The following is a 14,906-nucleotide window of genomic DNA, read 5'->3' as shown; positions in this document are numbered from 1 at the left end:
TTTTTTTTTTAAATCATAATACTCTATGAATTATGGAGAACAGATGGGTGCTCTTTAAAAACAAATCTTCAAGGCAGTTATAGAGGGACCAGATAATACGTATTTCAAGAGAATTCTCTAAACTAGTAGCCGTCATGAAGGAAGTTGTAGGTCTAATGTCCAGCATTTTTTTTGCCCTGACACTAAGGTGATTTTCTATCATATGTGCCATATTTCCCCTGTACTGACATAACAATCTGATCTCTAATGTCTACCGCTTATTTATTTTGGTTCTTTTAGGTCAAATAAGTAAACCAAGTCACTCAAACCATTTCAAGAAGCAATTTGGTGTAGTAGTTAAGACACCAGATTAGAAACCAAGAGGCTGTGAGTTTCAGTCCTGAATTAGGTATGAAGTCAACAGGTCACCAGACAGTGTCAGCCCCTGCGGTGGGTTTCACATTTTGTTACTACCAGTTTGCCCTGCGCGCCTGCCTTCCGCACATTCGCCCAGCCTCAAAAACGTGCCTAAATAATACGGCATAGAGCTGGGGCGGGTAGGTGGGTGGGCAGGCTACCGGTTCGCCCAAATTGGTCCGAACCGGCTGAATACCACCTCTGGTCAGCCCTAGGAAGAAGGCAATGGCAAACCAAGAATGACTTTAAGACAGACAGAAAAGTGATTTCACATGTGCACTATAAAGCTGGACTATTTATTTCTTTAGCAAATTTATATAGCCACCCATCTATCCACGTGGGTGGGTGGTGAACAGAAGTAAAAACAAGCCAACTGTACAAATCCATTAAGAAGCAACTGTGATGAGGTGCCTATGAATCATATGACCAGCCCATTGAACAAAGCGCTTCTATGCCACAGCAACGTCAATATCCTTGTCCTGTTCCTGGGAGAAGAGTTCATTCTTCATAGCCTTTCAGAAGGCCAGCAGGATCAGGGTTGTCCATATGTCTTTAAAATGAGAATTTTTCAGATCTCTTAGCTGATTGTACAAAACTTAATACCTTAAAAATATGAGTGAAAACGTGCAGGTTATGTGACAGTTGTGTATAGTTATTACATAATACTACATGCCAACTAGCAGAATGGAATGGAATGGAATGGAATGGAATGGAATAGAATAGAATAGAATAGAATAGAATAGAATAGAATAGAATAGAATAGAATAGAATAGAATAGAATAGAATAGAATTTTTTTATTGGCCAAGTGTGATTGGACACAAGGAATTTGTCTTGGTGCATACGCTCTCAGTGTACATAAAAGAAAAGATACGTTCATCAAGAATCATAAAGTACAACACTTAATGATAGTCATAGGGTAGAAATAAGCAATCAGGAAACAATATCGATATAAATCGTAAGGATACAAGCAACAAAATTACAGTCATACAGTCATAAGTGGAAGGAGATGGGTGATGGGAACAATGAGAAGATTAATAGTAATGCAGACTTAGTAAATAGTTTGATAGTGTTAAGGGAATTATTTGTTTAGCAGAGTGATGGCATTCGGGAAAAAACTGTTCTTGTGTCTAGATGTTCTGGTGTGCAGTGCTCTATAGCGTCGTTTTGAGGGTAGGAGTTGAAACAGTTTATGTCCAGGATGCGAGGAACGCTCGGTCCTTCAAACTATCACAGAAGCAAATTTTCTAGCTTTCTTTAACCTGCTGTCCTTCAGATGTATGGCTTCTCGCTCTTGAAATAATTCACATGCCTTGTTGGATGGACAGTATATGTGAATCCAGTTATGGATTATCACATTTGAACTAACAATCGGCATCTTATAACAAACCACTGTTAAACAAACTGATTGTATGTGATATATAAAGGAAACCATGGAGCCTAGAAAGGAATAACTGCCTCATCCCCCAAAAGGACTTAGATCAGTTAAAAATGCAGATACAAATATATTTCTTCAGATTCAAATGTATCAAAATAATCTAATTGATGTGGAAAAACACTATATCCCAACATAGTGGGGAAATCAGTACTTCTGCCCAAGTGTGATATTTGATAGATCACTTTTCTTTTATGTAATTATTTATCTTTAACTTGAAGGTTGTTTATCTTTAAATTGTGGTTATTTATTTTAAGAGGGGAACTGGCCTCTATAAAAATGGATAGACAAACATTTGATTTGTAGGACCCTGGGACTTGTTCAAAAAAATGGTGACCTCCTAAAATCTAGACTTTAATTTTACACTGTCCGTGACATTGTGGAAAATTAAGACTGCTATCACATCCAGACTTCCCTGTACTTATGGGAACAATACTACTGCTTTTACACTATAGCCAAGTGAGCTCACCAGGACCCATGACAATGAAAAGCATTAACTAGAGCAGGGGTGTCAAACTTAATGTCAGGTTTCAATGCTATCTCAAAATAAATGAACTTCCAAACTGCCGATCTTTAAGGAAATTTTCTCTTTATTCAAGCACAGCAACCTGATCCTGACTCTTCGCAGTCAGTACTGACCTTTGCCCCCCAATCCCTCCCTTTCTGATCCCCAATTCTCTGCTTCTCATTGGCTATCTTCCAAGTCACTCTCCTGATTCCTTTTTCGTCAGATCACAGGAATGTCTCCCCCCCTCCCCATCTGCGAGGAGACCGAATCTTCAAAGGGATTTAGCAGGCAAAAGTTCAGGCTTCTCCTCCCATTCTATGTCAATGCTGAGATGCTGATACTTAAGGCCCGGGGGCCGGATTTGGCCCATAGTGTTTAAATCTGGCCCGCAGGGCCGGCCTGGAAATAACAAAGGGCCATTTCACAGTACCTCTGGCAGCCAAAATAGGGCATGGGGTCGTGGGGGGCCCTCCTCACCCCGATTTCAGCCTGGTCTCCTGCAGCCAAAATGGAGTTCAGGAGGGCTTGTTTGCCCCCCCCATGCCGACAAAGTGCTTCAGGAGGCCGTCCAGTCCTAAAACAGGGCATGAGGGACTCGCAGAGGATGCTGCAGGAGACGATACTCCCATCTCTCCTCCTCCCCCCCCACCGGCCTGTGGAGAACTATAAGGCTAATCCGGCCATTGAAGAAATCCAGTTTGACCCTGAACTAGAGGATTTTGTTTTCTCAAACCAACTCTTCAACCCTATTTCTCTTTTTCTTCAGTGTGTAAGAAGCTATGGACTGGGGATAGGGAACAGCGAAATCCATAGACCAGTGTTTCTCAACCTCGACAACTTTAAGATATGTGGACTTCAAATCTCAGAATTCCAATACTGGCTGGGGAATTCTGGAACTTGAAGTCCACCCATCTTAAAGTTGCTGAGGTCAGGAAACACCACTTTAGACTTGTTATTTTTTTTCATTGACTGCCATGCATGGAAGCATGTGTGAGGCACCTTGCCCAACTAGACCTGATGGATTGGGACACTGTGGTCTCCTGAAGATGGATTGTGTCCCAAGCCTGTCCTAGTTCAAGCAGTAAGACAATTACCTACCAATCAAAACACCCCTTTACTTCCGAGCAGGCTAATTAGCAAGGGAGGAGAGCAAAATTCACTCCATGCTTTATGCGGAACCCTTTAAAGAATTACTTATCGTATGACCTATTTGGATCTTTCTTCAGACAGCCATCTATGGAGGTTTTCAGTCATATTACAAAGAAAGAAAGTCCAGTTGCCTTTTGAAAAAGCATCTTTGGTTCAAACCGGCATCTTAGAAAGGAGAGTGCTCCAAGTATCTCTTGTTTCAGGAAGTTCAATGGTATGAATACCAAAGGCATGTCTACTCCTCTTCAAAGCAAGAGGAAAGAGTGATGTGATGTATTGTACATTCTAGGCTGATCTCACTCTGCCTTTAAGATATAGGGGAGCGTGTGTGAGTGTCGGCTCCTTGCCGCTTTGTTATTTAATCTTGGATATCTTGAAAAGACACCCACTTCAACTTTCCTGTGAATATTGCTCCCCCTCCCACCACACCCTTTCTCCTTTCCATAGAAATCCTTTCCTTTTTTCACAAAAATCTGAAAAGGCTCCAGGTACAAAAGAAGAACAAAAGCCAGCTTGTTCGGAATAATAATTACTGGATTAGCTGCATGCTTATACTGATGTTAGCAAAATCTGAAAATGTTTACTGGGGTGGTTGGTAGAGAACTCATTATCATTAATACTCATGGTTGTTTCTCCTTTAAGGTGGGTTTGTTAATTGTGTGTGTGACATGTTTAGTCACTCTGCAGGGAAGAACATGGATTCTATTCAGATGCAAATGTTTGCATGCATTTATAGATCCAAAAAAAATGGGTTGCTGAGCAATTCCGTTTGGTTTGGAATCATATATACCATTACTCAAGGGACTTCAGTATGAGAATATAAAACAGGATAAAATACTACTGCAGGTATTTTGTTTTTCTTCATTTTATCTCTCTGGAAAGAATGACACAACAAAGGCTTATATTTAAGGATGAAAACCTCAGCATTATGCGAAATGACATTTTAGTCCATGGTCAGTAATTTGGTGAATCAGTTCTCATGGGCTGCATTGACTGTGGGAAATGGGTAATCGAAATTGCAGCCCCTGGATATCTAGGGGAAAACAGCTTATCTATCTCTGCTCTAATCTTTTCCTTTGTGCATTAATATTTATTTATTTATTTATTTTTATTTATTTTATTTTGAATTTGTATACCGCCCTTCTCCCTGAGGACTCAGGGCGGTGAACAGCCAAATAAAAACATCTAAATAAAAACACTAGAAAGTATCAAATAGCTTTTATTTGAAAATAATGTATTGGATATATTTTAATGTAATGAGGTAAAGAGAAAAACTATACAGGGGAGGGAGGGGTTTAAGTTTATATATAAGTGTTATATTAAGGGTTTTTTATGAGTATGAGTATATTATAGGGAAGTTTGGGGGTTGGGGAGGGTTAGGGGGGGTTAGGGAGGTTGGGAAGTTTGGGGGGGGAGGTGGGGGGGGAAAAAGGGGTGAAAATGTAATTGTAAAACTTTTGCAATAAAAAAAAAAAACATCAAATACAAATATTAAAATACAGTTAAAAATATATATATAAATTTGGCCCCATTGATTAAAACGATAAACAAAACAATTAAAAACACTTAAAAAGAATTAGGCCAGCCCGGCTTGTTGGAAAAAGAAGGTTTTAAGGGCACGGCGGAAGGCACTGAGGTCATGGATTCTCCTTATCTCTGGGGGCAACTGATTCCAGAGGGCGGGTGCCCCCACAGAGAAAGCCCTCCCCCTGGGGGTCACCTGCCTGCATTGTTTGGCTGATGGCACCCCGAGGAGGCCCTCTCTGTGGGAGCGCACGGGTCGATGGGAGGTCGTTGGTGGCAGCAGGCGGTCTCGAAGATAGCTAGGCCCTATGCCATGTCACTGGTCTTGCTTTTAGTTTCTGTATATTTGCTGGCCCTGGCCCAGATTTCCACATTCCTAGGCAATTTAGGGACATTAACAGTTAAACATCTGTTTGGTCTTCTCTATGGATCATTATACAGGTTTTATCAATTTGCATTTTAATTTTGCCTCTTCTCTACACATTTAATCAATATGCAGAAGAAGTGAGAACAGGGCCTTGGAACCAGTGAGCTGGTCAAAGATGATAGGAGCTGAAGTTCAGCATCTCTGAAGGTAATCCAGTTGGAAACAGCTGACCTGGTGTATGTTGGCATGCATGAGCACAAAACCAAAGCCTTAAGTTATCATTCCAGCTGAGTTTGACTCCTGGTGACTTTGTGAATCAGACCGTATGATTTTCTTAGATGAGTTATGGAAGTGATTTGCTTTTGCCATTGTTTGGTTTACTAGTTTGCTTGTTTCTATTTCCCAATCTACCCTGCAGGCTTTTCTACTGTAACGGTTTATTTGGGAAAATGACTTTTGTTAGTTATAATATTATCATACATTTGAATCCCGTATTGGACTGACTGGTGGGGAATAGAAGGATTTAGAACAGTAGGATTGAACCCTTTGAAAAAACATTTTGAAGAGGGGAACCTCCCCCCCCCAAGAAAGTCCATTTGCCTTTTGAAAAGCACCTTTGGGTCAACCATGACCTGGATGGTTGAGAATCTCCACAGACATACATTTGAGTACTGTTGCCAGTTCAACTCTGAATGTAATGTCTGTACATAGGAAAACCTGACTCTTGCCAGTTTAGAACTGTGATCCACCTGATTCAGAATTGTTCCTGATTCTGCCTTGTAGCAATAGCACTTAGATTTATATACCACTTCACAGTGCTTTACAGCCCTCTCGAAGCGGTTGACAGAATCAGCATATTGCCTGCAACAATCTGGGTCCTCATTTTATCAATCTGGGTCCTCATTTTATCGACCTGGAAAGTATGGAAGGCTGAGTCAACCTTGAGCCAGTGAGAATTGAACGGCTGGCAGTCGGCAGAATTAGCCTGAAATACTGCATTCTAACCACTGTTAGAAGGAACCAGTGGCTCCTTCAATGCCAATATTTAAATGCTCAGTAGAGAAGCAGTAGAGATGCATAAGTGCACTAACGTGCCTATCGTCCCCGTCATTGTATTTTTATTCTCTTATTCTTGTTCTCATTTTTGTTTGACAAATTCCAATAAATAAAATAAAATAAATAAATAAAATAAAAATAAATTTTCCTAACTCCAGTTTTTGAGTCTTCTTACTGAAGATGCCAGGGATCTCCACAATCTATTTCCACAAAGTGCTGATGCTTTCTACTCAAATATGGCAGCATGGAGTTCAGGTTCCCATGTACTTAGTATTTCCTTCTTATGGATTGCCCTTGCAAGGCCATCTTAGTCTGTATTTCTTGGTATGTTAGAATTCTGGGAGACACGTGTAGTTCAGTGGAGGGATTCAAATTTTTTTACTACTGGTTCTGTGGGCGTGGCTTGGTGGACATGGCTTAGTGGGCATGGCAGGGGAAGGATACTGTAAAATCTTCATTCCCTCCCCACTCCAGAGGAAGGTTACTGCAAAATCCCCATTTCCTCCCGAGTCTCAGGAGGCAGAGAATAGATGGGGGCAGGGCCAGTCAGAGGTGGTATTTACCGGTTCTCTGAACTACTCAAAATTTCTGCTACTGGTTATCCAGAACTGGTCAGAACCTGCTGAAACCCACCTCTGGTGCAGTTACGTTATTCATACTGATCTTGTATGGCTCCTCATTCATAGCTGACATAGTTGTGAACCATGGCTGTAAGTTGCCAGATTTTTAGATGAGGTGGACAACGTTTTGGTGGCCCAAGCCTTCAGTCAATATTTTTGTGCAACTGAAAGTGACATAGTAATTGAGGTCTCCTTGCACTTGTGACTCAGCAGGATTTTTTTTTTATGGGGTGTTTTCCCTGTTACTCTTTTTTAAACCATGTGTGCTTCCTTCAGATCATACCAGGAGTGAAATGCTCCCGGTTCGGACCGGATCGCCTGATCCGTTAGTGATGGAGGCAGGTGGTTCGGAGAACTGGTAGCAAAAATTTCTGCCCCCCCCCATTGCCCGGCTGAGCCGCGCAATCATCAGAGGCTTTTTTTTTTTTAAAGCATTTTTTCTACAACCTCTTTGGCTGAAAAAATGCTTTTAAAAGTTAAAAAAAAAAGCCTCTGATGATCGCGTGGCTCAGCTGGGATCATCAGAGGCTTTTAAAAGCATTTTTTCTACAATCTCTTCAGCCAAAGAGGTTATAGAAAAAATGTTTTTAAAGGGAAAAAAAGCCTCTGCCGATCAGGCAAGTCAGCTGGGATCGTCAGAGGCTTTAAAAGCATTTTTTTACAATCTCTTCAGCCTAAGAGGTTGTAGAAAAAATAGTTTTAAAAGTTAAAAAAAAAAAGTTGGCCATGCCCACTCAGTCATATTACACCCCCCCCCACCAAGCCACGCCCACAGAACCGGTAGTAACAAATTTTACATTTCACCACTGGATCATATCCTGAAGAAGGTAAATTGCAAGCTGCTTTCTCCTGTGCAGAATTTAGAGTGGTGTTCCAAACAGCTGTGTGATAATGCAATGTTGCAATTCTCATCATGACTCAAACTGGTTCACTGTGAAATTAATGTCCACTAAGTTCAAGTTAATGACTTAAGTTGTTGTACAGTACGTTTTTGAGAAACTGTATATTGCCTACATATAGTCCTTGATTTACAACCATTGATTTACAATCACAAAAAGTGATTTACAACCAGTCATTTACAATCAATGTAATATAATTATATTATAATTATATGCAATATAATTATATAATATAATATAATTATTATATTATATTATATATTATATAATTATAATCAATATAATATAATTAGTAGAATCAAAATCAAGTATTAGTACTGCTTTATAAATCCTTAATAAGACCGCACCTGGAATACCGCATCCAGTTTTGGTTACCACATTAGAAAAAGGATGTTGAGATTTTGGAAAAATTGCAGAGAAGAGCAAGAGAAATGATTAGAGGCCTGGAGACTAAAAGCTATGAAGAACCTTTGCAGAAATGGGGTATGGCCAGTTTAGAGAAAAGAAGGACTAAGGATGACATGATACCAGTATTCCAGTATTTGAGGGACTGCCACAAAAAAGAGGGGATCAGCTTATTTTCCAAAACACCAGAAGGCAAGACAAAGAAACAATGGATGACAACTAATCAAGGAGAGAAGTAACCTAGAATTAGGGAGAAACTTCCTAACAGTGAGGACAATCAACCAGTGGAACACCTTGCCTTCAGACGTTGTGAGTGCCTCATCACTGGAGGTTTTTAAGAAGAGTCTGGATAGCCACTTGTCTCAAATGGTATAGGGTCTCCTACTTGAGCAGGGGATTGGACTAGAAGACCTCCACGATCCCTTCCAGCTCTATTCTGATTGATTGATCAGTATTCACACAACTGTTGCAATATACCTTATGGTCACATGATCAAAATCCAGACACTTGGCAATGGTTGCAGCATTCTTGGGTCAAATCGCCATTTGTGACTTTCCCAGCCACCTTTTGAGAAGTGAAGTCAATGGGAGAAGCTGGATTTGTTTAACGACTGTGTGATTCACTTAACTGCAGTGATTCACTTAACAACCATGACCCCCAAAAACCTTGTAAAATCAGACATGACTGTCTTGCTTAGCAGCGGAAATTCTGATCTCAATTATGAGGATAAGTTGAGAACTACCTGTATTTTCTCTGCATGGAACTATTTACTAATTGCATTTCCATGACTTCCTCCTCCACTAAAAGGGGAGTACAAAGATATACTGTGTTTCCCCAAAAATAAGACCCTGTCTTATATTTCTTTTGCCAACAAAAAAGGCACCAGGTCTTATTTTAGGGGGAGGATGTCGTCCATTGACTCACCTCACTTGTGCATATTGCCCCCAGCCTCCCTTTTGCTGTCAGAGGTCTTCAGGAACTACTTCTGGGGCCGGCAAGGCTAGCAAGGCTTTCCTGAAGGCCTCTGCAGTCAATATTAGAGCTCTGGATCGATCCGGAGCTCTGTTATCGGCTACAGAGGCCTTCAGGAAAGCCTTGCTGGCTGCAGAAGAAATGGGCCAGCAAGGCATGTGTCAGGGTGTGTGAGGCCTGGCTGCAACTGTCCGAAGATAAGTAGTAGGGCAGCTCCATCCCACATCCCCCCCCCCAGCTTAATTTTTACCATGCATCCTGGAATGCGCAGGGTCTTAATTAGGGCTTATTTTGGGGGCAGGGCTTATATTGGGCATACATGTAAAAATCAAGCTAGGACTTACTTTTGGGGCAGGTCTTATTTTTGGGGAAACACGGTAGAGAGAACAAAGGAAACAACGTTGGACATGGACATAGCCCTGAATGGTGCTGGTGCTACTGTTTCTAAGAAACAACAAGCCCTCATCATCTGGAGTTTATTGCAAATCGCTGTCATAATGCATAACTCTAGAAATATAAAACTACTAACAAAATATATGTTCTGCTGGAAAAATAATCTTTAAAACAAATATGGCAATGGTCTTCTTTCACTTCCTTATATGCACAAGTCAGTTTGTTTAGGGTTTTTTTTAAAAAAAAAAAGAAAGAAAAAGAAAAAGATTGCCCTGGCTGAATGTAAATTGCGCTTCAAGTCAACTGATTTCAAAACAGAGTAGAGTAATTGGAAGGAAGTGGAAAAGTTTAAAAGAAAAATAATAAAGTCCTCCTAAGTTATGACAGGGTAAAACAGCTGAAGATGCAAAAGACGAGGCTAAACATGTGATAAAAATAATATAGTGCTCCCAGGGCACATCTGTTATCTATGTCTTATTTAAAATATATAGCTATATGATTTAGCTTTCCACACAAAGCTAATAAGCAGCCACAGCTCATTTCTTAAGGCAAAAATAATGTTAGATCTCTTAAAGGCATTAGATAAAACTAGGATGGGGAGACAGAGAAAGAAAGACAGAAGCACAAGAAAGACAGAAGCACAAAATCTTTCCTTGCCTCTTTTTTATCTTTGTAAGTCAAAGCCAAAGTGGGATAAACTACAGAGTTGATTCAAATCCACGGCATTCAGTCATAAATCTCACCAAATGATTTTGAGCCAAATACTGTCCCTCAGCCCTCTTTATATAGATCATTTAGAATAATAGAGTTAGAAGGGAGCCTGGAGGTCTTCTAGTCCAACCCCCTGCTTAGGCAAGAAACCCTACACCACTTCAGACAAATGGTTATACAACATCTTCTTAAAAACTTCCAGTGTTGGAGCAGTCACAACTTCTGGAGGCAAATTGTTCTACTGATTAATTGTTCTGTCAGGAAATTTCTCCTTAGTTCTAAGTTGCTTCTCTCCTTGATTAGTTTCCACCCATTGTTTCTTGTCCTGCCCTCAGGTGCTTTGGAGAATAGCTTGACTCCCTCTTCTTTGTGGCAGCCCCTGAGATATTGGAACACTGCTATCATGTCTCCCCTAGTCCTTCTTTTCATTAAACTAGACAAACCCAGCTCCTGCAACCGTTCTTCATATGTTTTAGCCTCCAGTCCCCTAATCCTCTTTGTTGCTCTTCTCTGCACTCTTTCTAGAGTCTCAACATCCTTTTTACATTGTGGCAACCAAAACTGAATGCAGTATTCCAAATGCATTATAAAGTGGTATTAACACTTCATGTGATCTTGATTCTCACATGATCTTGATTCCCCCAATACTGTATATCATTAGTCTTATCTCAAAATCTTTTTCTCCTTCTTCTTGTGAAACTGCAAACTCAGAAAGCTCAAACTGCCCAAGGAGCTGTTGATACAGTTCTACAGAGGAATTATTGAGTCTGTCATCTGCACCTCTATAACTGTCTAGTTTGGCTCTGCAACCCAACAAGACAAACACCAACTACAGAGGATAATTAGAATTGCAGAAAAAACAATTGCTACCAACCTGCCTTCCATTGAGTACCTGTATATTGCACGAGTCAAAAAGAGGGCTGTGAAAATATTTACAGACCCCTCACATCCTGGACATAAACTGTTTCAACTCCTACCCTCAAAACGATGCTATAGAGCACTGCACACCAGAACAACGACACAAGAACAGTTTTTTTTCCCAAATGCCATCATTCTGCTAAACAAATAATTCCCTCAACGCTGTCAAACTATTTACTAAATCTGCAGTACTATTAATCTTCTCATCATTCCAATCACCCATCTCTTCCACTTATGACTGTATGATTGTAACTTTGTTGTTTGTATCCTTACAATTTATATTGATATTGATTGTTTCCTGATTGCTTATTTGTACCCCATGACTATCATTAAGTGTTGTACCTTATGATGTACCATATGGAGCATATGCACCAAAGACAAATTCCTTGTGTGTCCAGTCACACGTGACCAATAAAAAGTTCTATTCTATTCTATTCTATTCTATTCTATTCTATTCTATTCTATTCTATTCTATTCTATTCTATTCTATTCTACCCTACCCTACCCTACCCTACCCTACCCTACCCTACCCTACCCTACCCTATTCTATTCTATTCTATTCTATTCTATTCTATTCTATTCTATTCTATTCTATTCTATTCTAAGGGGCACTATTTTGCTGCTGTCTAGACTTTTATCATCTACCTTCATATTAATGAATGAAAGTCTGAAAAACAAGGAAGGACTCATTCTAAATATGAAGGCCTCTTTAGCCATATGAAGGCTCTTCCACAGCTAAATCTTTCTTATAAATTTTGGGAGTTCCATTTCTGATTGGCATTTATGAGGTTAATTGTTCTGTAGCAGTTAGAATTTGCTTCTCTTTTTTCCCTCTCTGAGTTCTATAAGAGGCCACTTCAGCAGACAAGTGTGATACTATGTTTAGTTCAAGTGTCAGTTGTGAGAGAGACAGTGCTAGGATACAGCCTACCAGGTGATTATCTTGCATGCATTACTCTAAAATTAAATCCCAGGGGATTTTAAAATCTAAAATGTTTCATCTAAAGAGGAGATATCTCATAAATAGATATTAATCGCCTAGCGTCAGGCCTTTGTTGGAAGGATGAATTAGACCAGACTTCTTTTCTGTTTGAGAGCTGAGTGTCTAAGTTTCTAAAGTCTCCAGGAAATATATTTAGTTGTTGCCCTTGGCAATTGCTTTGGGCCATCGAAGGATAAGTGAAGCAGGTTATAAACTCTTATAAACTCCAGTCACCAGCTGGAAGATTACATCTGTTGCTTGCAGAGATGTGTAGGGCAGATGACATTAAAATCTGCTTTCTGCGATGTGAATATGCCCATAATTTATGGTTTTCTTCAAAGGATCTGTTTTATTTCCAACCCATTAGAAGAAGTTAGGTGGGTGGAAACAAGGTCTTTTTAGTTCCAGACCCCCGTGAAACTTTCTCCTTGAAAAGATCAAATTGATTTCATTCTTCTTCAGAGAGCAGATTTCATTGGCCTTTCATTCTGCTCTTTGACATAATTTCTTCTGATCTTATGATTTGTTTGGAACCAACTACCTTTAAAAAAAAAAGAAAAAGGTTTGCATATCAACGAATGGGAATTGATAATATTTAATTATGAGTCTGTGAAGAGGCACTGTATTGTCCCCAAATATCAGTAATATCATTTTTAAAAGTTTGATTGCTTTTACAAGAAAAGAGAAGAATAATGATGAATTAACTGAAATTCAATGCTTGTTATCCTGGAAGATGATCAAATTTGGCCATAAAATGCTTAGACAAAAGATCAACAAGTAAAGCCAAAATTGCAATCTGAAGTTAAAAATTAACTCACTCCAAACAATAGAACTTAACATGTAACCCTGGGCAATTTTGAAAGTATGTCCCACTGGCAGCTTATGTGTCTAGAGGAATTAACTATGACCAGGATTTACAGTAAATCTACATACCCAGTACAACGTAAAATCCTGAGGATGTGAATTAGATTATACAATACTTTAGACTGAATGCAGAGAGTATTATACTTGAGTATTCCTTATTCTGTCTCCCTAAATGATTCCCACAAAATAAGTCTGCAGCCATCTATTCTATTCCAAATAAAAAACTTACATTTTTTAAATAATTGTATAAATTTTATAATTGTATTTTATAGCTTATAGAGCACTGCACACCAGAACAACTAGACACAAGAACAGTTTTTTCCCCGAACACCATCACTCTGCTAAACAAATAATTCCCTCAACACTGTCAAACTATTTACTAATTCTGCAATACTATTAATCTTCTCATCGTTCCAATCACCCATCTCTTCCACTTATGACTGTATGACTGTAACCTTGTTGCTGGTATCCTTAAGATTTATATTGACTGTTTCCCTATGACTATCATTAAGTGTTGTACCTTATGATTCTTGATGAATGTATCTTTTCTTTTATGTACTCTGAGAGCGTATGCACCAAGACAAATTCCTTGTGTGTCCAATCACACTTGGCCAATAAAGAATTCTTGAATTCCTTCTTCTTTCTTTCTTTCTTTCTTTCTTTCTTTCTTTCTTTCTTTCTTTCTTTCTTTCTTTCTTTCTTTCTTCCTTCCTTCCTTCCTTCCTTCCTTCCTTCCTTCCTTCCTTTCCATCCATCCATCCATCCATCCATCCATCCATCCATCATCTCTATCTATCTATCTATCTATCTATCTATCTATCTATCTATCTATCATTGGGGAAACATGGTTTCTTCACTGTTTTTCCCCAGCTCTCTGCTAAACTACCAGGTCTAAATGTCAGGATGGTATAGAACAGGGGTGTCAAACTGGTGGCCCACAGGCCGGATGCGTCATGCACAGGCCACGCCCACCCCATCTCCACAAAGGGCAAAACCATTGTGATACGTCACGTGGCGGCAACGTGACGTGGTGAGTTTGACACCTGTGGTATAGGAACAATGAAGGAACAAAGCAGGCTGAGAAAGCTTCTGGTGTTGGCTTTCTCTCTGAAGGGAATCGATCAGAATAGAGCTGGAAGGGATCATGGAGGCCTTCTAGTCCAGCCCCCTGCTCAAGCAGAAGACCCTATATCATTTCAGACAAGTGACTGTCTAGTCTCTTCTTTAAAAACCCCAGTGATGAAGCACCCGCAACTTCTGAAAGCAAGCTATTCCACTGGTTAATTGTCCTCATTGTGAGGAAGTTTCTCTTTAATTCCAGGTTGTATATATACAGTATAATGTATACCAAAAAACCTTCAGAACTGTGAACCACTATTAGGCATGGTTAATTTCATCACCCTCCTCATGTGTAAATTAGAGTAAACTATACCTGTCTTGGGATCACAAATTTTCAACACAATAGTGCTTCTAACAGAAGGATGATGGTGATTGTTTCATCCAGCATCTTAGTTCTCAATATAGACTGAAGCTTGCTTCTTATGTTGGGCTGCCAAGGCTTAATTGTCTTAATTGGCTGAATTGCAGCTGAATGGCCAAGCTGAAACTGTAATAATGAACAAAATGAAAGCAGCAAATGCAGAGAACACAGTGTTACATTTGTGTATTCTCTTATTGACTCATGTTTTTAGATTGTATTGTTCTTCTTT

The sequence above is a fragment of the Pituophis catenifer genome, unplaced genomic scaffold (genome assembly GCF_029215685.1).
Source record: "Pituophis catenifer annectens isolate HBS135680 unplaced genomic scaffold, rPitCat1.0.hap2 SCAF_3, whole genome shotgun sequence".
NCBI lineage: Eukaryota > Metazoa > Chordata > Lepidosauria > Squamata > Colubridae > Pituophis > Pituophis catenifer.
Note: the sequence above shows the minus strand (reverse complement) of the source record.